Here is a 25447-nt window from a genome sequence, read left to right on the forward strand (position 1 = left end):
TATCAAATTTAAATAAATACTATTTTTTAAAATTTTAATTAAAGCTATAAACAGGATTTTTATAGGCCAAATACAGTAGTGACCATTCAAAATTGTCCTCGCTCTGATGCTACCTTAATGACACCCTGTGTATCTACTACAACACCATCTCACATTCACAGTGTCTAACACACGTGATGCCTCTGATTTCACCATCTAGGCACAATAGGGATACCCTGGACTTTTAACAGAACTCAGATAAAAACTTAATAGAGGCAGAGAAAGTGAAATGACTCACTAAAATATCACTGAAGCTGGGGAATGGGAGAAAACAGTAAATAAAAAGTACTTTAAACATGAAACAAATACAATTTTCAAATACAAATACAAGCAACCAAATATAGGTTTTTCCCTCTCAGGTGCCTTTATGTAATTTCTTAATAACATCAGTCATTGTCTGTTATTCAAAAGTAACTCAAAAAATTAAAGGAAAACAGCTCATTCATATTTTATCAGTACACAAACTGGTACCTTTATTAAAAGACACTCTTTCTTTAAAAAATTTTTGAAGTTTCCTTGAGTTGTGTTTTGAGATATCTATTTGTCTTACATTACAAACCATATATATGTCTCCTATGTCTCAATATATACTTATGTGATTGTCACTTCTGTATTTAACGTTCAGCCTTCAGTTCTGGATGAAATGTTAAGTTAGTGGCACTACTACTACCTGTTACGAAAAGGCAGTGCACATGCAGCAGCTGTAGAAGAATGCTGTATGTGGAGCAAATCCTATTGATTAGAGCAGCTGTAAATCCTAAGAAGAACCCCAGTGAAACAGGAAAGAGCCAGTTGCTGGGTGGGGGGTGACCGAAGCCAGGCCACGCCACAACTAAGGAGGTAGCAATACCACTACAGAACATAACCTGGCCTGAGCAAAGCATCTGCATAAATCACAGAGAACTGCTATTCAAGAAGAAAAATCTGTGATGAGAGCTTGAAATTTAGTGTTCCCTTGTCAGCCATACCTCAACAACTAGTCCTAGTCAGACTGCTTGGACACCTCAGGAAATATGCATATGTTAAGGTTGGAGAACACCTGTAATGAAGTAAGTAAGCAAAATCTGCAAAGACATGAACACAAATAAAAACAATCCTGCTTAAATTTTCTGAAAATCACCATCCCCCCTCAGAGTCTTGCACTGAGCCTTTCTGTCATGAGAATGAGTATGAAATACAATTACTTTGTATCTAGTTTTGCTGTCAGCACTGGAAATGACTAAGTACTACACATAGGTAGAACGGGCCATTTTTGGCATATCCATCTCATTTCTGGGTTTTCAGTTTTCCTGGATTCTGCTTCTAATAGCATATCAGTGAAGTCTAGTTTGTTTCACCACTCAGCTCAATTGATATTTTAAGCTATGCTTTCCAGAGGGAATCACAGCAAAGGTAAAGAAAAGAACCACTTTTTTTTCTGGGCTTAAAGCCTCAACTAAACTTACTTTGTAGACAAAGCAAAAAACCACTAGAGGACTGGAGCTTCAAATTTAGTATTTCATTCCTCAAACCACTAGCTGGGAGAAAGTGTCCCAAAAAGCCTAATTAGTCACAGCAAGTTGTGCACTGGGAATGCACACAGACTGTTCAAAAACAGGTCCTACAAGGTACACAGATCTCAACAGTAACTGGCTCCAAAGGGAGTAACACCTAAAGTCGGCTTGAAAATGTCTTAGCACAGTTCCAAAAAAAGGGAGTTTTAAATGGGGAGATGGGATGAGGGGCAATACATTTAAAAAATAAACCTTTTGGAAGTTTATGACCCACAAGGATTTTAAGATCTTTCACAAAGGGCGGGGGCGGGGGGGTGCTGTGTGTGGGTGGGAAGAGCTGATCACGGCCTAATATAACAAGACCTCTATGAAACTACAGCTAAAACTTGTAAAATTACATTCTGGTGGAATCCAACTTAAAGATCCTGATTAGAATTTCTATTATTTTCAAAATACTCAGACGGAAACAATCTACAAAAAGTTAATTACAACTACTTCTACTGATTATTTTTCTAACTCACCCTTTTAATGCAACTATATTCTATTGTTTCAGGGGTTTTGTAATGAACAAGGGTTTTGTAATGTTGGCAAGGCCACACAAGTTGCATAGAACGATTCCTCGAGATCTGTACTAAATAAAATGGCTGTGGACTCCCAGACACAGCTGGAAACAAGAGCACAGCCAAGGGGGGCAAAGCTATCTGGACAGAACAGAGCTGGAGAGGAGGGAAAGGCATGGCAGGCAGAGAAGCACGCAGCTGCACAACACTGCTACAAAAGCCAGGAGGAGAGGAAATCAGCAGGAAAAGAGATTTGGATAAAGGCAGAGAGAAGGTGGGGAAGCCTGAGTCAGAGAAACAAACTGGAGGGGAAACAGGAAGAAATGACCTCTGAAATCAGGACCTGGAAGTTACAATGGAGAGAGAGGTGAGTGAGGAAACAAACGTGTGGTTAAGGCAGGACGGTGTACCGCACACACAGAGAGGAGACCAGTGACAGACTGGTGCATAACCACTGGAATACTGTATTCTCAATATAGCTTTTTTTTCTCAACAAAAAAATCAATATATTTTTCACTTAATCCTCAGGACAGATACAACACGGGACAGAACAAGAATTCTGTAACCATTAGTTTTGCACAGCTTTGCAGACACTTTAAGATGTAAAGATAGCACAGAAGAATATTCTAGACAAATGGGAAATACCACTTTTAAGAAAAGGGCAGATCTATCAGGAGAAATCGATTATTTTCTTTACTCTGTCATGGAGTCCCTTTGTGATGGCATGCAAACTACAAAATCCAATTTTTCATGAGCAGTAGACAATAAAATACTAAAAAAGGAAGCTGCAAAAATGACAAGCTACTACATCCCCAGTTTAAGTCAGCTAACTGTCTCAAAGTGCTACAAGAAAATACTAAAATTTAAGACTCAAGCCACTGGCATCTTAAATTGGATACTTTAAGTCTACAAATATTTCAGCCTTTATACATTTTTCCCTTAATGTTCCACAGTTGTAAAATATTGATAGTAATATGAACTAACCCACAGGAGTACTGTAATTTTAAATTAATTTTTATCAAGTTTACAGATGCAACAGTTAAAGTATTGCAAAAAAAAGTCTAGAAGGAATTTTTTTTCTGGTACCTGGTTTTAACAGTGAACAGTATGTCTACACATTATATACTTTGATAAAGGAATATGAAATAAATTAACCTTTCAAATGGACTAAAATCTGTGGAAAAAAATTAATCTATTCACAAACCTAAAGATTACATATTAATGTAAAAAGGGTGAACTGAAATTGAACTGAAGCCCTAGTTTTGACAGACTAATTTTTCAATACTTGAATTTGTAACCTTTCCTGCTCTTTCACACTGACTTTCTTGATTAGTGTAAGAATGGCCTACTAAGATGTTAACTGTTCAATTTTAGACTTCTTTAAACAACAAAAAGTACTCAATATCTTGCTGTTATAGAATAATGTCAAAATGCACAAACTGTCTGAAAATCTTAGGCTGACATTTTAAAAGCACTTGTCTGTGAAACACTATGTAAAGGTATGTTTGGTTTGTTTTTATCAGTATGATAGGTTCTTCATGAAAATACCTGTTTACAGAAAAGAAGACCAAAAAAAATTTAAAATGTTAATTAAGTAGCAAATCTTACAGTAAAGCACCTCAGTGAAACATCTTACAGCAGCTAAATTGTGTCATGTTCACTAGAATTATTTTGAAATATCTTAGCAATGATTTTTAAAGAATATAACCATTTGTGCATACAACCTTTTTAAAAAGCACTTGTACCAAGATGATTACAGATGTAGTCACAGCTGATTGAAAATGACCTCTTGAATCCATACCAAGCAGTATTTCACCCTATTGAATGAATTCAAAGCATCTTAATTTTAGTGTACTGTAAAAAATATAGAATTTTTTTCTAACTACAATTGCTCAAACAAAAATATGTAGTTCTGGTGGTTTGACTTCAGCTGGATACCAGAGCCCCACCAAAGTCATTCTATCTCTCGTCTTGTCAATCAGACAGTTTGACCTTCAGATCACTCCAGATTTCCACAAGAAAATTTTACAGCTCTAGCATAATAATTTCAAAACTTTCTGAGAGCTTCTAAGTCTACCTGGATAAAGCATGTGAATGGAAAACCAAAGTGCAGGAGAAAGATAGTGAAGATGACAAATGTATTCCTAGAAATTCTCCAAGACTGTAACATCACTAGCACATAGAGGTGGAGGAGCACAGACACGCGCAAGAAGAATTTATGCCCACAAACAATACACAAAAGCAACAAGGGCAAATCAGTAAATAATTTAAAACAAAACAACTGCTACATGCTAATAGCCCATACATTGAAGAAGAACATATGCCAAACTTTCTTTTTGCTGGAAGATTACATAGGACAAGTGTAAAAAATTTTACTATATTTAATGTGTGGCCCACACATCATGAAAAGCCCTGTCCCTATTTTTTAAAACAGCCTTGAGAGCTACCCTTACAGGCTTTACTTATCTCATTTATGTAACCAAATTGAAATGTTTTTACCTAAATAGTCTAAACTGCACCCTAGAGATTATACTGCCTCTGTAGAGAATTCAGTATATTAATTCATGCACTTCTGTTACAAGTATGGCACTAGAAAGCTTATCTAATTAACATATATTTCAGTGTCTTTTTAAAGGAGAGATTTAGTATCTTTGTTTCCAAATACAATTTTTTCCTCATGTTTAAGTATTTTCAGTAATTGGAATGTGTTAAAACATCAGAACCAAGTGACTTAAATCTAATGCATAATTGATTTTTAAAAGTACTTATACACCTAGATATGCAGGCAGGTGTGTTCTGGAGTTTCTAGAAGTATACATAAACCTAATTCACAAAAGCTCTCTGCTGTCACTGGCAAAAAGAAGACTTCACCATCCCATCAACAAATAAATATCTTCTCCCATAACACAAGAGATTGGATTTTCTTTGCACAGCGAATCCACTAGACAGTCAAAAGATGATTGTGGATTATCATATCAGAGTCTTATGAAAAATAAACACTGGTTTCCCTAAGGCACCCATGAAAGACACACTGATAATGTTAAAAATACCACCAAGAAATTTCTAACAATATCAGGTAGGATGATTTTTCTCATCCTTCATGCCCTCAAGAACCCTTCTTTTTAGCATTCCAATGATAACAATAAAATTTCTTTAAAAATGTGTAGTGAATTTACTCCTGTAATATTTTTATACAATTTATTTACATAAAAATCAACGTTTACCTCTTATACTTAATACTATTTGCAATTTACTGCATCAGAAAGAAAAATACGATAAATAATTATAAACATTAAAACATCACTGAGCTTAATTTTTCTTTACCTTTATGCAACATATTTTACTGTTAAATAGAAAACATATTCTGCCTAGGAGCCTGCGTTTTCTGATCATATGTATTTCTCAAACAAATAACAAAAATAAGACTGAATATGTAAATGGTCAGATACTGCTGCTTTTTCATACCTGAAAGTTGTTACAAATGAAGCTGAAAGATCCACAGCACTTTTGTTTTCAAAGAAAAGTAAAATGGACTGCCCACATCTTTCCTTGAATTCATGAAGTCAAATACCTGAATTTCAGTAACAGTATTCAAAGTGAAGTACGAAAATTCATTTAATATTGTCTTCTGAAGTCTTTGTCAATCACTTCACTTACAATTTTCACAATTATCATAGCAATTAAATGAAACAAAAATGAATTCAAGGAATCTACTATTTCAAGTGAACTCAAGTTAGACTGCATTTAATCCTCTTGCTCGAATATGCCTGAATCCTTAATTTCCTTTCTCCACTAATATTTTTATTCACATTTAATAAATGTTATTTTTTGATCTGATAGTTTAGGTCATCCTTTTCAGAAAAAAAATAACACCTTCACTAAAGACATACGTTACATTCTATCATATTTCATTATTTAGAACCTCTCACTGGTTGCATCTATTGGGTAAGTTAGTTGTGTTAAATGTAAAACAGAAGCATGTTATATCTCAGTGATGGCTAAGAAATCTACCTTAGTAAAGATTACTTTCCACTTCTCCCATCTCTTGAGCATTACTTTTCATTTTGGTTGCTTTGTAGTAAACATCTCCTTTCTTGGATGCTGTAATGTAATTCCTCAAAACAGCATTTTTATTACCAGTAGCACCACTAGAACTTGTCAACATGCTCATCTTTGTGAGTCTTCTTCAAAAATTACCTCATTCCAGAAATTTCTATCAACAAATCACCAAACATGGCCCCTTTCTGCTACTAATGTAGAGTTCTCTCTGCAGAAATGACAGCTTTTACAATTCCTCTGTACAAATTCACACAAGAACATGCAAGCAAAAGTTTTACTGGTCGTTTCATAATTGAATGAATAATGTTTTCCACAAAAACTTTTTATGTAAGTAAACTTGGACTAAACAAAGCTATTCAGTGTAAATGTGACACTTAGGATTAAAATACCCATCCCTACAAAAGTATGATTCATCTTTTTCATTGTTACACTAAATAGTTGTTTCTGTTACTTAGAATTAATTTATTAAATATTACTGACAAAAATGCAGTATTTTCTAACTGTTTTAAGTTACACTAAAGAAATCCTCCCAGTTTTAACTGGCTCTCTAGTGAATTGTAAGAAATTTATTTCTATTTCTAAGAAACACAAAAAAACAGTTCAAAAATTATTTTAATCTAAAATATATACTAAGCTTTAGCAGCTATGATAATAGCTGATTTGGCAAACTGTAAATAGAACTCATATCTTGTTGCTTGATGGCAAATATTGATTTGTGAAAAGGTCTCTCTCACCTCTTCACAGCATGAATGACAAAATAAGAATAAGCAGACCAAGTAAAGCCAGAATAAAGTAAAAATGCTTTCAATTATTCACAGTGACATAATGTGCTTCTTTATGATCAATGAACAGTCATGGAGAAAACAAAAGAACAAGACTTTTAAACACAGCAATGTCATGAACTTCAACAAGCTCATAGTATGTGCAGTGCACAAAGCAAAACGGACAGAGAAAAGTATGCAGAATTCCAGCCGAAGCCACTAACACTGCTATTTAAACAGAGCATGCAAATTTTATTAAGCATTTATTAAAATTGAAGTTACCCATGCACATAAACAGTTCTGTCAAAGTAAGATACAGAATTTTAAAAAATCCCAACCTCCTTTCCCACAATTACAACCCTGTAAAGAAAGAATTCTTCCCAGACCACTTTCCCTCTTGTTGTTTTCTCCGTATTCATTGTTTCCAACATTTTTCTCATTATCTCTATTCCCCTATCTTTTCTATCTATTGCTTTGTAGTTATTCTCTTTTTTTGTTCTTTTATTTTTTCTCCTGCTGCTAAAGCTAGGCTGCAAAGAGGAAAAAGCATGTAATGCCCCAGGGAATGTAATGTAGCAAACAGGGCTCTGGGTACAGGACCATTCACCAATCTGACTATCATCTTCCTGCTGTGTACAACCTCTCAGACACAGAAAACTTTTACACACGGGATCTCAAACCACACGAGCACTTTAGAAGACACACTGTGTATTCATACAGTTCTCAGCCTGGTTGAAAGATACATATCCTACAGCCACAGAGATAAACACGTGGAAATTCTGTGCCAAGTATCACTGTGTGACCTGTTCCTGGGTACGGTCACTCACCACTAAGGAACAAGCTATGAGCCCCTTTCTCCATGCTGGTGTCACCAGGCTACCGTCCCAGACAAGGACACTTTGTTTAAAACAGGAGCTCATACATATAAGCTCAGACATCCCCAGAAAAACCCACAAGGAAACTGTCACAGGTCCACCTCCCCATAAAACAACAATGGAAGAAATATTTTTTCCAACATCCTATAACCAATGTAAGACCCACCTGGCCCTAAAGCAAAGATGACAATGACGTCCAGAAATCAGGCAGGTCATGCAAATCAAGGTGTCAGTGTTAATAAAGGCTGGTAGAGCTGCCCAAAGGATACAATTAAAAGGAGTACGCTTTAATTAACTAAGTAAAGGGCTATGCCACAGAAATGCTGAATAATGCTTTTATTCAGTATTTCTGCTCTTCTTACATAGGTGTCAGAAGTTTATGAATGCATGCGGTATGAGCCATGTCACGGGCATCAGCTGTCTTACAAAACAGAGATAGTGCATTCCATCAAATTTAGAGGCAAAGTCATTTGAACAACCTCCTTCTTCTCCCCTGAACCCCTCTTGAGAGCTTTTAGTGAAAAAAAAAGTATTGGACATGTTTAGAGAATGGATATTTTTTAACTGAAATAATGGTTTCCGTAACTTAATCAGTTAAAAGCCTCCATCAAGAACTTTCATTTATAACACAGAAAGGCTAAAAATTACATGTATACGAGATAATTCTAATCTACATTGCAACAAAATAAATGAGGGTTCACAGAGTCCATGGAAGATGACTGAGATTTGGAAGCAAAGTTTCATACATAATATAAAATCACAAAAAAGTGCTCTCTCTCTCTCAAAATCATTCCTAAGTAAAATATCTAACCACAATTATCCGAGGAAACTCCAAAATAGAACACATAATAGCTCAAGAGACAAATCACATAGAACTGACTGAACTCTAACACGGTTTCCCTGTATTGCAGACTTCCCATGGAAGTTTTACCTAAATACCAAGAATTAAAAAGTAATGACTGTATGGTGGCACACAGCACCAAGCACATGAAATTCAAAGATAAACAGCAAATCATAAACACAATTTTTCTGAAGTTTGGGACATGCTCTTAAGGAATAACCATATTCCCTAAACAGTTTCTGGAAAGCGATCAACATTTTGGTTTGTATTGTTGGGAAAAAGTTTAAAACTGTTCCTTGAAATACAGTGTATGTGGAAGATCTTCCTTTCTCAAAAGAGTATCTTCATTTTTTAAAATATATCTTACCTTCAGCAAGACAGCAATAAAATGATTAAAATAAGTAGTTTCTACTTGTGAACATTTTCAACCATCATTCACTGCTTCATTTTGAGTAAACAACACACTCAAAGGTGTGTAAATATAAATTTGAAATTTATATCAGCTTGGCTGATACATAAAAAAGTTCCTGATTTAAAAAAAAAAAAAAAATACAGGATACTAGCATATCTCCTTTGGATTACTCTTAAGCATAGCAGTGGGCTAAAGATCACCGCAGTGATTTTTTTTTTTTTGCAACATTTGAATTCCCTTTCCACAAGAACAAATGTTTCAAAATAATACTGAGTAAGTTATCAAGACTTATAACAAAGTCTGGTTTCAATGAATATGAAACTTTGTTCAGATTTTTCTTCCAACACTTCTTTTGTTTGTTTCAAACAAATTTACTAGTTGGCCTCATCTCTCTTATGTATTATCATAGCAAAATAAAAGACTGTCTATTTTCTGCCAAGTATCTGCTTCTATAAGAGCAACGATTTTATTAAAAAATGCCAAGGAATCCAGCAGTGCTGAGATTACTCCCATTAAGACAGCAAAACTGAAGGAATAAAAAAAGACGTCTGACTATAGCCTCAGAGAACATGGACCAAATAGCATTTTCTTAACATGCTCTAATAGGTTCAGGCAGAGAAGAGAATTTGATTTGGAAATGAATTATCAGCTGTCACAAAACATGGACATCATTAAAATGAGAAAATATGACAAACATCATAAAACCTATCCCTTCTTAAGCTTAAATCTAAAATAATACCAAATTATAGACAAAAACCAGTTAAAATTACAACAAGACAAAAGTTCAGATATAATACTTTAGTAGCCCTACAATTAGAAACATGAAAAAAATCATAAATTCATATTCACTTTTGTCCTGCAATTTCCATCATCTGTACTTCCAGTGACAGACAAAGAAATTTGAAACACATTAAGCAACTGCATTTTAAGAATAAAATCCGCATATAAAAGCCATTTAAAAAAAATCAAATGGAAGTCCAATCTGAAAACAGGTATGCCAGTGATACTGTGTAGAAAGCAGAAACCCTGGTGCCAAAACAAATGTGAAATCTCACTTAATAACAAAACAAAACAAAACAAAACAAAACAAAACAGAAAAAAAAAAAAAAAACCAGAAAAAAAACCAAAACAAAAACAAAAACAAAACAAAACAAAAAAAAAAAAAAAAACACTGTCATCTCTTTCTGACTTAGGGAATACCATGTTCCAACTCAATGAAAATGGACTTTGCACAGGACTTCAATCTTTCCCTTATGTGAGGCATAAGATTTAATTTAATTTTTAGGAGGCATTCTGGATTAAACATCGTTATTCATATCACAGTACCTTCATGCTGCTGACTAGCATAAAACTGGTGATGGACTGCTGTATTCCTCTCATTAGTCACCATAATGCCCCTTTTTGGGAATCTGTACAATCCAGGTATGTAGCTACAGGTCTGCCTTTCATTATATTCAAGTACATGTCAAAAATCCGTGTACCAAATTACACTGTACATATCAGACCTGAAACCAGCATTAAGAACAGTAGAATATAATAGGTATCCAAAATCACACCATGTAGAAAATGTAGCTTTTTGGCAGAGGATCCCCAAGGCCAAGGTGCAGTAGGAGAACAGACACTTAATGCCCAAGCACCTCTTCTCTATGCAGAAAGTAGGGAAAGGTGTTTCCCTCATCCTTTTTTTGTACAGGCTTCTTTTCAAATACCTTCCCTTTCTCCTCAGCAAGATATACAGAATTCAATTCCTGTTTCACCTTCCTTTAAGAAATTATTTAATATACAATCATTAGGATGCCGAAATCTACAAATATGTTATACGTGTAGTGTGTCACAGCTTGCACATACATTCAGTAAAGTACAAAGGGAGCACTGATGTGCAAATGAGTATGTGCAGAGAAATGCAAACCTGGCACAAGATGAATCAAGACTGTCAATCATGTTAGAACTTAATGCTAATTTTGTTTCATTCCTGGTTTGATTCAAGGGAAGAAGAGGTGTATCATTTAGAATGGTAATCAAAAGGAGGTATTCATGCACCTTAGCACTTCCAGGAAAACATGTATCTCAAAATGTATATTCTGCACTGGAACAGGTGAAGGGAATGTGAATTTTTATCTTCTCATTTCAGTATCCAAAAGCATAGCTGATCAAGTGCTAGGTTCAAATTGCAAACCACTTCATAAGAGGCAGGTGGCACAAGTGTAGTCACCTAAATAAACCAAGTTCCCGATGGACAAATATACAGCCTTTTGAGTTACGTAATCAAGACAATAAAAATTGATTCAGCAGTTTTGATTTCACACAACTAATGCAGAACAAGTTAATTTAAAATGTCCCCATTACTTCTGTAAGGAAAAAAATATGAAACAATACTGTTCTCAAGAAAGTCAACAAAAATAGGGTATGGAGGAGAGCAAACAAAGGAGACATGAGGAGGAGACACACAAAAAAACCCCACAAAAAACCCCTGAATACAAACAACAAAAAAAGCCCACAAACAAACAAACAAAATAAAAATGAAAACTAACAGAATCACTGTTATGTTCTTTGCTACTCAATAGTTCTAAGCACACATATTTGACATGTTGGGCATGAATAATTTTATCATGATAATTTATGCCATTCCATGAACACACAGAATAGGTGAAGTGATACTTAATATATACCTCTAGTTATAGCCAAAGTCCCAGAAATTACTACTAAAAAAAATTAAAAGAACATCACAAAAAAACAAACACAAAAAAGCTGCACGTGTGGTTTTTTTTCTCTTGCATTAGAATTGCATAAATACACGTTTGATTGTACAAATAGCTACATGAACTTCAAGGCATGAAGTTTAAAAAAACAAAGAACAACAAACCTTTCAACATTTTAGACATAACTAGCTCAGGTACAGCTATCTAAAATAAATTCTTATGCAGTAACCAGACCAAAATATATTTCTGACAAGCTTATCACATCGTTACTTCAGTTTAAAAGTAGGTTCTAATAGACAATCAGAGTGCTACAGATACATTGGTTCATGACTAGTTTACCAACTTCCTTCACAAATCATATTTTCCAGTACTATAAAATATCTGCTGCTGAGACAGGGGGAACTAAGGCAATATGTTTTGAAACTAAGCACCTTAGTACTGAAGAACATCTACACTGAATTCATTAGCCAACAATCAGCATGTTAAATAAGCTATTTGGGTACTTTATGTTTTAATGGAAATGTGCTTAATAAAATTAGTTACATATCAACTTGTTCTACAGTCTTCAAAATAAAGCTCCTTTCTAATTTGTTCAATATCACATATAAACTAATTCTAAAATGGTGTCATACATATTTGGTAATTAACATTTTAATAAAAAGGATGTTTTTAACACCAAAATTTTTCAGGATTTGTCATTTGTCTTGGAGGTGGCACAATGCCAAGTGTCTAAAGCTACAATAGTCTGATAATTTATCTATTTCAAGACATTATTTCTACCAAGATACAGGAAATTTTCACATACATATGCTTGGATATATCACTGAGATTGACAATGGTTTAGCTCTGAAAGTCATCCAGTTTATTGTGCTAGCTTCCTCTTCTTTCCCACTTAACCCTGTTAGAATGAATAACAAAATCACCAAATTGACATTTCTGTAAAACTGTCTTTACTTCCCCTGCAACTATTTTTTTAAAAAATAATCTTTTCAGCATAAAGGAAAAGTCTAAGATGTTTTAGCACAGTGATTTTTAAACTATGTATCTAACTTACATGTTGCCAGTTATATTTGCATAGATGCTGTGTTCTTTTCAGCCATCTAACAATGCTTTATTTAATTAACCATTAGTGTATGTTGCAAGATATAACCATATAATCAGTACTGTATTTGTGAAAGAAAATCCTGCAAGTTTTTTCTAAATAAAATTATTAAGCCATAATAATTATTACTTGCATTTATGTATCCCAGCCTAAGACTGCAATACTTGCTGAAGCTGACTTGAATTTATACCCATTTTGCATCAGCATGATAGTGTAAAAGACTGAATGATTCAATCAAATCCTATAATTAGGGGCAGATCTGGAACTGGAACACAAGTACAAATACGTATGCAAAAAAACTGAACGCAAAAGATGTATTATACCAAATACATATATTCTTTATTATCTGCTTTGCCATTTTTATCTACATCCAGTACCTAAAGGAGTTCTATTGTTATTTGCAATTTAAATATTACAGCTTAAAGAGAGGCAAATTAATCTCCAAAACAATTTTAGTAATAGAGGAAGGCCAGTATTATCCAATGCATTTCAAACAAAAGTAAAGCGAGGGATGCTACTGCCTAAGGTCATTCAGCAAGCCAAGGACAGAGCTGGAGCCAGAATACAAAATATTTTAATCCTAGCCTCGTGTTTTAACACTGGTAAATGCTGCCTGTCCCAGGCTGTTAGTGGGAATTGTATTTATGCTCTGACAGTAAAGTAGACTCATGAATGTCTGATGCCCAAAGGAGAAGATGAAAAACAAGAAACCATATGTCTGAAGTCTTTCTGAATATGCCTCAAGAGCATTAGAAATAGGAAAGCAGATTTTTTTAAAAAATAGAAAAAAAATTGCCGCACATGAACACCCATTTCTGTATTCCTGACATGTCCTGAAAGAAGAACTAAATGGAAATTTAAATGGCAACATAAAAATCAAAGAACTATCATAATATATTAGTATTAACATGATGTACACTAAAACGTCATGGTACACATGCTCCCCTAAGGAGTGTAAAGGCTCATTTTACCACCTCAGCCATAAAACAAGATTCTGCTTCTAACACGTGGAATGAATGAGTTGAAATGCAGGCCCAAATCTAGCTTTTCTTAATTATTACAGCACAGCTTATTACTACACCTAATTTACAATACAAGTACTATCAAGTACTACAAATTCTTCATAAGGGATTTAATCCTACAACAAAGCTGAAATAGATTTAAAAAGCATCCCAAGCTTTGCATGAGACTGTCCTAAGGGAAAAAATGCATATGTCCCAGAATAAACAAACAAAAGTTCAAAAACAAAAAGAAAACAAACAACAAACCCCAGAAATGGTGCATGAGCTAATTGCTGAGGGCATATCAGCCAATCTAATGGAAAAGTAAAAATACGTTTTCCTATCTCCATGAAGTCAGGACATTTTCTGCCTGCTTATGAACTCAGGGAACACATCCCACAGGGTACAACTACCAGGAAGTTTATACAGGCTTCTGAAAGTACATAAGGAATACTAATACTACAGCTCATTGCTTTTTCATCATGAGTTCACATTTTTTCTCAGTATTTACAAGTAGGTGCTTCCTTAGTTAAAATTAGAAATAGAAAGATCAACAAATTAAATCCTTTCAAGGAAATGTATGAAGTTATATTGCCCTCTGCTGATGAACCACTGAAACTGGATATAAAATCAGAGTTCGTGCTCCAATACGAATATATGAGTAACATCTGTTATCAAAACTCAAATATTTGTTTTCTTATTATATCATTCCAAGACATCGCAAATTTTTGTTTAACAAAGAATTGTCAAAAAAAAAAACCCAATATAAAAGAGATCTGAAGACAAGAAAATATATAAATGTTAGGGGTTTCTTCCAAGAGTTGAAAAATAAACATCGCTAATTTCACGTTACTGTAAGATTTGCCTGCATGATCTCACTTTATATAAATTACTATATGAAAATAGTTGTTCATAATTTTTTTCCATGAAATTAATAAGAAATTATAATAATTTATCAATAAGAAAATTAATCTTCTCCACACTGACTTTAAAAGGTTTATTTTAGAAAAGGAACATCATAGAAGCAGCCAGGAAAGAACACTATTTTCAGTCTATACAGACTGTTTGATGATAAAATAGTTACTTAAACTACAGATCAACCAGAATGCTCGTATATAACCTAAAATATTATCTTGTTTAAATAGATTTACATCTTAAATATTTTAATCATTAGTTCAAGGAAATTCTTGCTGTTTTATAAAATTGGGGTTTTTTTGTGAATAGTACAGCTTACAGGTGGTAATGCTAATATGTCATTAATACCTGCGGGAGCCAGAGAGAACTGTGAGCCACCTAATTCAGCACCTCATAGGCAAAGAGTTTAGAAGTGTTGCTTACTTTAACTCTGCCCTTGTCACAACTAATATCTTCAGTACCAATAGTTCAAATAAACAGCAGTGCAGATGCAGTTAGATATACTTTGAAAGGCTCAGGTAGATCATATGATAGTCTAAACTCTATTCCAGCATTACACCTCCCGGTCCTCCTAACACACAAATTATTTACGTTGCCTGCACTTTTATGATGTGTCAATTAGATCCAAGTAGTTATAACTCATTTCACGTATTTTAGCATGTATCTACACAGGCTTCTGATTCCTTTCTATGCTTCCTGAGGTATGATTAGCAGCTCACACAGCATAATATCACCCTGGAAACAAGGCAGTATGTTCTCGCAGCATATAAACAACAACACTGCATTTTTTCAATAGGATGGTTTAATAATATCCTTTTAGTTTTGTTTAAACCACAGAAATGCTCAGGATTGAGATAAAATGGACAAATACAAATAAATAGTACCTACAATGTATTCTAAATAAAAGGGAATTGTGTTCATATTAACATCAACTTTCTTCACTATTCCTGTTTTAAAAGTCTTTTTCACCAACACTCAGCACATTTAAGAGAGCACAAAACAGAACACTTTAAGTTGTGATTTTCTGTAACTCCTCTTGCCCCCACATACATTTTATTTATAATACTCAAACATACCAGAGAACTGCAAGAACTATCTGAAAAGGAAAAAAGAATAGTTACCATGAAGAATACTAGTATTTCTTTGACTTAGTAGATAGTTAATCAACTAGCATATATAAGTGATGTGACTAGACAAAAATATTCAGCTATCAAAAAAGATACATCAAAGCTGTAAATGAAAGTCAATTAACAAAATAAATTTCCAAAGTGAACACCTTTTTAATTTTGTTACTATACTCGTGACTGCTATTTATTTTTTCAAAAAAAGAGGAAAACCTTAAATATCTACCCCAGAAAGCAAATTTACTATAAATGTACTATATGTACATTTATAGACGTATTATTTAATATAATATGATCCAAAAGATATCTATATATATATATTTATACAATGTAATTATTACATAATTAGGCAATGTAATTAATTATTCTTTTCTTTATATTACATGTTGTTTCTATAAATCTGCTATGAGGTACAATTTCAAGTCTGGTTTTACAGGGAAGGGACCTAAGAAGATCATATGGCTCAGCCTCTTTCATAAGAAAGGTAGCACAAAAAGTCTTCCACCTGAACACATCCCAAATTTCAAACCCTGGTTTAATCCGAGTAACTTTCCTTTACACTGAGACCTTGTAGATTAACTCACCATGCCATAGTATGGTGAAGAATAAAAGATTTTAAATAAATTCTAAATACAAATAAATTTAAGTCTCTTTAGCATATAATTTCAATTCCTTTACTTACATATGATTGCTTATAAACACAACCTAGTTTTCTTTGCCATCTACTAAGAACGTTTGTCCATTTTGACCAACAAAACTGAGAAAGATAAACATCTACTTCCCTAAGTCATGCTTATTCATTGACCATTACAAATAATTCCTAAGGCTCTAAAATTTCACTTCCTGCAACATCCTCTAGTGTTCACCAAACCATATGCAGTCCATTAAAAACTATGAAGATTATTTCTTACTCCAGGGAAGTTCTGAACTGCTAAAATATCCTTTTATAAAGGCACATTCCTTCTAAGAGTAATTCCACTAATACCACTAGAATAATTCTTATTCTCACTTGTCGTCATTTTAAATAATGCATTCATGTCCAGCAAGTAACTTGTATCCAGTTTCTGCCTATAGTAAACAATGGTAATATAAGAGTAAAAATGTATTTCTAAAAGCAAAAAAATCCCAAGAACTACTGCAACAAGCAGATGATTTACTTTTAAAAAGAGAAAGAGGGAAAAATATAAGAGAAAAAAGGAAAAAGTCTTCATTTTTTTTCCTCATTTCACTACATTTAAAATGTCAAGAAATTATGTATCTTTTACACACTAGGGAAACCCTCAAAAAAAAAAAAAAGCTGTGCGTCACCTGACTTTACACTCCTTCTTCTGCAAATTATCAGTCCGGAAGGTTTTGCAGAGAACAGTTAATTGACCATTCTCATAAATGATCAGTTTTGAGAAAACTGTATAAATTCTAAATTGCTTTCTAAAGTCCTACATTATCAGTAAACTTCTTCAATCGTGTTTCATATCAACAGCGTTCAATCTGATCATCTGAATAAACATCTGTGATTTTTTAGTACATACGCATGTATTTTCAATTGTTTATCACTGGTGACAGAACAGAGACAGAAATGGTAAATAGTTTAAACACTGTTTTAAGTAAGCAATTAACTTGTAAGTTGCATAAGGGCAAAAAAATAAGGAAAGCAAGGATTTTCATTATTAATTGTCTTCCTAACACAAACGTTTGCTGATTATTTACGCAAAAGCTCTAAATTCATTATTATATATAAAAATAGACCCATTAATACCTGCAAATTGCAAATAGTGCATGCATATAATACTTTAAACACAGATTTTTGTACTTCACTTCTTGCTATATCATCATGGTTAGCAGGACACTCAAGAATAACAAATAAGTACAATTAGCAGTTTACACTAATGACAGGGAGACCCACTGTGCATTATCTTAGGGAAGTAAGAGATGAATAAACATGGTAAATAAGCAACTATGCTGCTTCAAAATGCTTTAACACAACATCATTTTTAATTACTTTGAAAATGCTCAATCACACATAAACTTGAAAGGCAAGCATAACCACAGGCTAGGCAAACACACAAATCTGTGCCTACACACAAAGGCACAGAAGAAACAATTTGGAAAGCAGGATTATTTTACTGTCAACTATTTTTGCAACCCATGACTACAGGCAGGAAAAGTCATAACTGCAGAAAGAACTCATGGAAAAACTCCCAGACTTGCTTACTGCTATGATTTTATCATGAAGGACAACAAAATAATCCAATAATCCAATCGCAAATGAAATTTGAGCAGACATAATGACCAAATGACAGCCCAGAAACCACCACACGACACGAAGTGCTGGACATTTCTGCCTAGTTTGTCAAAATCCCACATAATTTTGATCCCAGCTAAGACAATGAATTGCAATTAGCCAACTGTTTTTTAAGCTGTTGCCCTGATGTAGAATCATTTTGAAAGAGCCTTTAGAATAACCAAGTCCAACTATTAATTCGGAATTGCCCAGGTCGCTGGGAATCCTGGCCAATGTCTGACAACTCTTTCCATGAGGAAATGTGTCCTAATACCTTATCTAAACCTCACCTGGTGCAACTTGAGACCATTTGCTCTTGTCCTATTACTTGTGACTTAGAGAAAAGCCCAACCCCCACCTCACTTTCAGGCTCTTTCTGGCAGTGGGAGAGAGGGAGAAGGTCTTCCCTTATGACAAATGATCTGACAGAATTTACGTGGTACCGCTGCATTACCAGTAGCTGAAATACTTACTTCAAACAAAAAAAGACATCTACTCAGTAAGTCAACATCAGATCAATCTTTCTGAATGAATTCGCATAAATGAAATGTTAAAGTTCAAAACCTGGTATTTAAGGCTACCGCTTAGAATCGTCTGCACATGTATTTGCATAGACCTCTGTGAACTCCAACTGGCTGAATTTCTGCAGCTTTTCAGTCTAGTGTTAAGGTACATGCTAAATGCCTATAATTAGCTCTACAGCCTGGCTTTCATCTTCTCTCCCCTTCAACATTTCCAATAACCTTCACTTTACGTGACTTCTCCTTCGCATGCACAGATGCAGGCCTAGACTGCATGTTTATCACCAGACGCTCCTAAGAAAATACACGTACATCACCTTAGCTTAAACTTATCTTCCACTTTCTTTTCAAACTGCTAAAGTCCTAACAAAGAGAGGGGGGAAAACGAAGTAATAGCAACCAATCTTAGCAGAGCATTTATGGCCTCAGTTAATACAGCCGGTCTTTCATTCTGGATTGCTCTCGACACAGGCAGTTCCATCAGCGGGCAACTCCCCTGCCAGAAAATTATTGTGCGAGCATTCAAGTTCGAGTCTGTGTTTCAGTGCTGCACAGACAGTGACGGGGAGAAGCTCCGCAGCAAAATACAGGATGCCCAAGGAAGTTACAGGATCCAGCTGCACTTCAGTAATCATCCCATCAGGTTCAGAAGGAAGTGCTGGCAGATTCTAAGGCAAACGGAGCAAAAAAAGTACCCTCATTGTCTTAGGACTATATGAGGGCTATTCAGGTTGGATTTGATAAGAGGAAAAATGATAAATTCAAGTAAAATCGCACTATTGTCCTTCTAATAAATATTCGTCTATACAAACCTTCATCAGGAAAAAAAATTATTACATGCTTTTGGCTTAATAAATGTATATAAGTGTTAACTTAATTAACATGCTTTTTATTCACAGTCAATTTATGAATAGCTCTGGAAGGTAAAACAAGATTACTGAATCTTAATTAAAAACAAAAATCCAAATGAACTGCAGAAGCATAATCAATACAAATTACATTATTTAAATTAAGTAAATTTAATTAAAGCCATTCGCATTAAATTTATCTTCTTTGGATTCAAAGCTTTTCCAAGTCAAACTGTTTAGTAACAATTTTATAAACAGCACTGCAGTCAGTAAAATTCCATATTATTCTAAATTAGCCATTTTGTGCTAGACACATTATTTTTTTGCAACAAGGTACTGATTAGGTTACATTCTGGAGTTCAGCAACAAAGTCAGGGTAAGAAAAATCCACTTCACTCTCTAGACTTATTCTATACAATATTAATACATTTGTCCATTTGATTGTGCAAACCCATGTTCACAAGCAATTGAACAGTTCTATTCAAGTTATCAACTCCCTCCACTCACAAGACAAGTACTTGATGAGTACATGGCAGAATACTTGGCTCACAGAAAAATTGAATCTGTCCACAAAAACACAAGTAGCATTTCTCATACAATTTGCAGAGTCAGAAAAATGCAGATCCCTGCAAGAGGATCCTACCAGTGAGTCCTGGTAGTCATTACCGACACTAAATTTCTGCTTGAAATTTAATATAATTTGCTTTTTAGAGATGATGAATTATGTCAGCTGTCAATAGGGCATGAATTGCTCAGTACCTTCCAAAAGAGTCAGAAATAGAAAAATTTGGTTAGCTGTACAATCTTGTCAAAGCACATTTTTGTCAAGGTAGCTCAAAACCTGAAAATTTTAAAAATCCTTATTGCATTACAAAGTTAGCATTTTATTTATGTGCTGCAAGACTAGATTTTCTTAAATTTATTTCCATATTCTATCCCTCACAAAAACATGAAATTCACAAGCATGACAATGTTTCAAAGTTTTCTTAATCTAAAAAGCCCTCTGAATTAAACCCCCACAATATTAAAGCAAGGACATCATAATTCTGAATATCAGAGTCAATAAATGCAGCCTTTATAAGACTGAGGGGCAGCTTCTTTTAAAAATTCTCACAGACTAGGTTGCAAGATCAATCAACAAAACTTGCCAACACCATTAAAAACAGACTGTAAGGATCTTTCAGCTACAGCCACCAGAGAACCATGACAGAATTTAATCTTTTCTGGGCAGAAGATCCTATAATAAAGAAGAAAAAGATTGATTTAAGATTTTTATCTAAAATGTGTACTTTGGTATATCTCTGATATGTTTCTAAGTTTAAGAAACAAATATTGAAATGATTTTATACTGAATAGATATTAGGTTTTATATATTTAATTTTATTTTTAATATATATGTATGTTCCACAGTGGTAATGGCTAACTGGTCAAAAGTTTATCAAACTGCTTTCTTCCTCAATACATGGGGAAGTGCTATATTTCAGATGCCAAAGATCTACAGTGGTAAAGATTAGAAAAAACTTTTGGTAGGTTCTTCCTTTCAATGATTTGGCCATCAGAAACTGATGAATATTGCTAACAAGCCCCCACCTTTCAAATTGTGTAGAACCTGTTTTTGTTGCAAACAAAACAAAGTACGTGAGGGAAAGAGCACAAATAGGCAAAGCAAACCATCTACCTGCTCTGTATGCTGCTAACATCGCAAATACTGTATGTAAAGAAGTCTTAATGAAATCCTCTAAATTAAGATTGTGCATCACATCTTTATTTGTATTTACTCACAAGTGCTAACTCTTTCCAATCACTTTGCAAGCACGGGGCAGGAGAAATTCAAATATTCAAATAATTTCCTAAAAAGACAGCAGTGATACTTCTTTTATGGGATGCCCTCAACTGTTTGATTTGGTTTGTTTTACAGGATATTCAGGACTTGGAGATTATAAACAGAAAAACTATTAAACTTTCCTGCTGAAAGTTTCATTCATCTGAATCATATACAAGGAGCTGCTGATGACTGTTTTACCTATAATCACATGAAACATTTTTACATTAATATGACATTTCCTTTTTTAAAAGAGACAGTTAAGAGAACTGCTTTATAATGATTACAAATAAACCAATGACTTTGTAAAGAAATTTTATAAGGAAGAATTCAATTAGATGCTCTTGAAACATAAATTTTATAATATAATCTATAATATAAATATAATATAAACTTTAAATAGTGACAAGTAAAACACACACAATTTTTAACTGCTACTGCAAAGAGAATTATGAGAAGAAAAGCCCTGTAAACATACCTGTGCTGAGTTCCTAATTCTTACCTTCAAATATCAAACCTGCAGGATTGTGTATGATACAATCAGAAAACCAACTGTCTTGTCCAGAATTTGACATAAGTTTAACAAGGCTTGTAGTGTGTAGATGTGTGGGGATCCAGTAGTTGTGAATAGAATAAGAATATACAAGGGCCTATACTCAACCACTGCTTTATTAAGGCACCAGCAATTACACTGTATTTAATTATGCAGAATACAAACCTTTACTAAAAACAAGGACTTTACTTACAGCTTAATTCTAACTTACTCCCTTCTAACCAAACCCTATGAAAACTTGATTTTAAATGTGCCTGCTACAGCTTTAGAGAAAATCTCAGATTTTTTCCTCTCCAGATTTGGACCAAGATTTTAAAGGTACAATCATCCCAAACTCTCATAGCATTTCTGCATTAAGAAAAAAGTCCAGTATCTGGTTATTGTACTGAAGTCCAGTTTATTTAAAAAAAAAAAAATTCAACAAAACATTTCTGATCATGCATAAATTTAACTATTTCACCTATTTATTCTTCTTCAGGGTATTAAATAGCACTTGAAACCACTCCTTGAGTGAAATTAAATTCATGATGCAGGCAGGTATTTATTTGAGACTAATCTGTTAGGACACAGGTAAAAAGTATTTACCATCTACTGACAACCATGATCAAACAGAAAAAGCACTGAAATAGCAAGCACAGAAATTCTATGCGCACCTCCCTCAGTCCTTTGGATGTCTCACTTTTCTCAAGACCACATTTTCAGAGCCTCAGGAACTCATGTCTGTTTTTTTCACTGCTTCTTCTCTCTATTTCATAGGTCCTGCATTTTTCCACATACACACTTCCTCTGTTCTGGGGTAGAGGACTGTCTGAAACTGAGTTGAAGATAGTTGCTACTATACAGATCAAGTCCTATGATGAAGGTTTATATAGGTCTCATCTTTATTCACAGCGTCTCTTAAGTGAATGGTCTATTCCCTATCTCAAAATCTGATATTTAGCCAAACTCACAATTTAACTACATTTGAATAAAAGTCTAAAAATAAAATCCTGTTTAATTTGTTCAGAATGTTACTTGACCAAGTCAGCTTTCAGTTAAACCAGTGTAACACTGAGGTCAACTCAAACCACATCAAGCAAAACGAAAATGATCACACACTTACTCCCTGCCAACTCTAGCACATAATATCTTTAACATAATTACTATCTTTTTGCAGCTATATTCCATGTAGGGCAATCCCATTTCAACACTAACATTTTTTAACTTTTTGTTATTTTGACTATTTGTCATCCTGATGCCACATCTGATAAAAATGTTACCAAACACTTAAATACTCTGTATTATTTTCAAAAATCTGACCTTTATCACAATGCTCTTACTATTTCTTTAACAGCTTTTTTCAGAACGAAAGCATTTTATTAATTCCACCACTTCCAAGTTGCTTTATTATCACAGATACAACAGACACATTATATGCAGACTTTAAGTCAGGCATCTGTGTGCGTTATACTGTCCTCCTTGGGAGTTTTCTAGTTATTATAAGATTTTGTCTTCCTGAAGTAACAAGAGTCTTTTTCTTTAACCATCATGAAACTTGTATAAAATATAGTAAACCTGACAGTCACAACTTATTCTTTTGTCCAGTGTGATGACTAAAAACACTCTTCCTTTATTCACAGCAAGAGCTGGATATTATTCCTTTATCCTCTCCTTATCACCCCTTTGAAACTATATTACCCTTTAAAGGGAAGTGGGCGTGAAGAACATCTATAAGACTGACTTCTGGCCAAGGTAGAATTCTCTTACAGAGTCTAAGTGCATGGAATTTCTTCAGCAAAATTTCAACACAACACGAAGTCACCTCTATTCGTATATCTCATCCACACAAAAAAAGAAATGTAACTATGAATAATTTTTGAAGATTTTGCCAGAATGTATTGCATATAGACTCACTTAAAACCCCACTACTCAGTCAAACAGCTTCCAATAAGGCTCAGAGAACATCAGCATCACCCGGCACACTGTTTCATATTGTTACTGCCTGAGGTGTTTTTTTAGACTTGAGATTACTTTAGGAGGACATAAAGGTGGTTTGGAAATTAGGTTTTTTTTATGCCCACCGATGAGAGACTGCAGGAGGCTGTTTTTAGAGGTTTTTATGGTTGTTTATTATTTTTTATCTCAGGGATGCTTTGTCTAGCGAACAGTGGTCTGCTCACCAGACATCTAGGGCAGAATCTGCCTGGCAGAGGCAGGATTTATTTTTTTATACTCTAAATTACGTGTTAGATATTTATAATTAATTTACAACACACTTCAATCTTATTGTAATGTTTAGTTTTGTCTCCATTTAGTTAAAGGATGCCAAGGTGGCACTTTGACATGGGTGGCATGGAGAAGAAAGAGGAAGAAGCATACTACGCCCTAAGTTTTCTATCTTGACCACGAGCTCCTTAATATAAACATTTTTGTAAATTCACTTTTTTATCTTCTAATAGCCTAATTTATACTTTACTTTTTTTTTGTGACTTGTAATTCCTCCTGCAATGTTGGCAAATTTCTCTAGGGACTCAAGTCCAGCCCCCAAGACCCCTTGGCACCATGCCAGGGGTATCTAGAAGCACCCAGGGAAGCCAAGGAAACACCCTAGAATCCAACACATATCACTGCGTAATTTTAAATTAGAGCATTAAAACTAATTCAAACCATCTAAGTTGAAATATTTCATTCATACATGTAAAGAACATAGAAACTAACAAGTAATCTGTCTTACAATAAAGTACTGGAATTATTTTAACTTCAGAAACATCTGCCAAATATAAACTTACAAAGTATTAACTTTCAAAGACATTCAACAGACATACTAAATGCCACCTACCTGGATTATTTTACTAAAATCTTGTACAATTTTAGACTATAAAATAGATAACTACTTAATGACAACTTAATGTCTGATACAGTAATCCCAGTATATCAAAAATATATAATTACCTACATAAAAATGGGAGAAGAACATAGAGAAGGGGGTTTTGTGGGGTTACTTTATTGTTACTTTCTCCTTTAAGAGTAAATTTTTACAGTCTTCCCTAACCCATTGGAAACAAAAATGTATAAAGTTTATATTTCTTCTCTACATGTATCACAGGTTTATCCCACAGGACTCCTAGTAACGCATCAAGACACCCAGACCTCTGGACCTTTCTTACATACTGTGATTGTTCTCAACAAACCTCGAAAAAGTCACCGAAACACTGCATTTACTGAACTATATTAAGATATTCAGCATAAGTAACTGAAGTGACTTTATTGGATTTCAAACAAAACCCACTAAAAAACAATAAAAGATACATTTATGTGGAGACCCAGAAAGGCATTCCCAATTAGGGAGCATGAGAGGCCTCTCTCATGGCCTCCTCTAGATAAGAGATCCTGTTTTATCTGGCCAAAGCAACTCCTGTTCTGTTCCCTGGGTCAGCACCTCTCCCTGTCCCTCAGCCTCTGGTCACTCCCACCCTGTTTCTCTGTTGACCCTTCCCATTTTGCTCCACCCCTGCGCCCTCAGATCATTGGTCTCTGGTGCTCTCCCTGCCCTGCTCATCCC

General features: G+C 34.3%; 1 protein-coding gene across 6 annotated transcripts in view; it reads right to left on the reverse strand.

Annotated features, from left to right (window-relative positions):
* KDM4C (lysine demethylase 4C) overlaps positions 1-25447 on the reverse strand; it is a 253994-nt gene that overhangs the window by 156584 nt on the left and 71963 nt on the right. The window lies entirely within an intron of this gene.

The sequence above is a fragment of the Oenanthe melanoleuca genome, chromosome Z (assembly GCF_029582105.1).
Source record: "Oenanthe melanoleuca isolate GR-GAL-2019-014 chromosome Z, OMel1.0, whole genome shotgun sequence".
NCBI classification, from domain to species: domain Eukaryota; kingdom Metazoa; phylum Chordata; class Aves; order Passeriformes; family Muscicapidae; genus Oenanthe; species Oenanthe melanoleuca.